The sequence below is a fragment of the Triticum dicoccoides genome, chromosome 7A, assembly GCF_002162155.2.
Source record: "Triticum dicoccoides isolate Atlit2015 ecotype Zavitan chromosome 7A, WEW_v2.0, whole genome shotgun sequence".
NCBI classification, from domain to species: Eukaryota; Viridiplantae; Streptophyta; class Magnoliopsida; order Poales; family Poaceae; genus Triticum; species Triticum dicoccoides.
Window position 1 is genome coordinate 93,366,796 of NC_041392.1, and position 659 is coordinate 93,367,454.

Genomic DNA, 659 nt, shown 5'->3' on the forward strand with positions numbered 1-659 from the left:
GTTATCGGGAGTTTATATCGACACGACATACGTACATGGGAAAATAATATTATCGGGGAGGGGGTATATCGACCCCCCCCACGTGTTGAAGTTATCGGGAGTTTATATCGACATGACATACGTACATGGGAAAAAAATATTATCGGGGAGGGGGTATATCGACCCCCCCCCTCGTGTTGAAGTTATCGGGAGGGGTATATCGACGACGACAAACCCGATAAAACATAAGAAAACGAAGAACAAATAAAAAGAGGAGAAGAAGAAAGGAATATCTAGAGGAGAAGATCGAAGAAAAAAAAGAAGAAAAAGAAGAGGAGAAGAAGAAAGGAATAGAGGAGAAGAAGAAAAAATAGAATTTTCTTCTTCTCCTCTATTCCTTTCTTCTTCTCCTCTTTTTTCTTCTTTTTTCCTCTTCTTATTTATTTCTGCTCTTCTTCTCCTTTCTTCATCTTCTTATTTTCCTTTTTCCTCTCATTCTTTTTATTCTTCTTCCTTTCCTAGCTAGATATATAAAACTTTTCTAAAAATGTAACTTTTGCATATATAAAACCTTTTCTTCCTTCTATTCCTTCTTCCTAAATATATAAAACTTTTTTAAAAATGAAACTAACCTAAAATGTACTAAATCAGAGAACATATATAGATAAAACTTTTCTAAT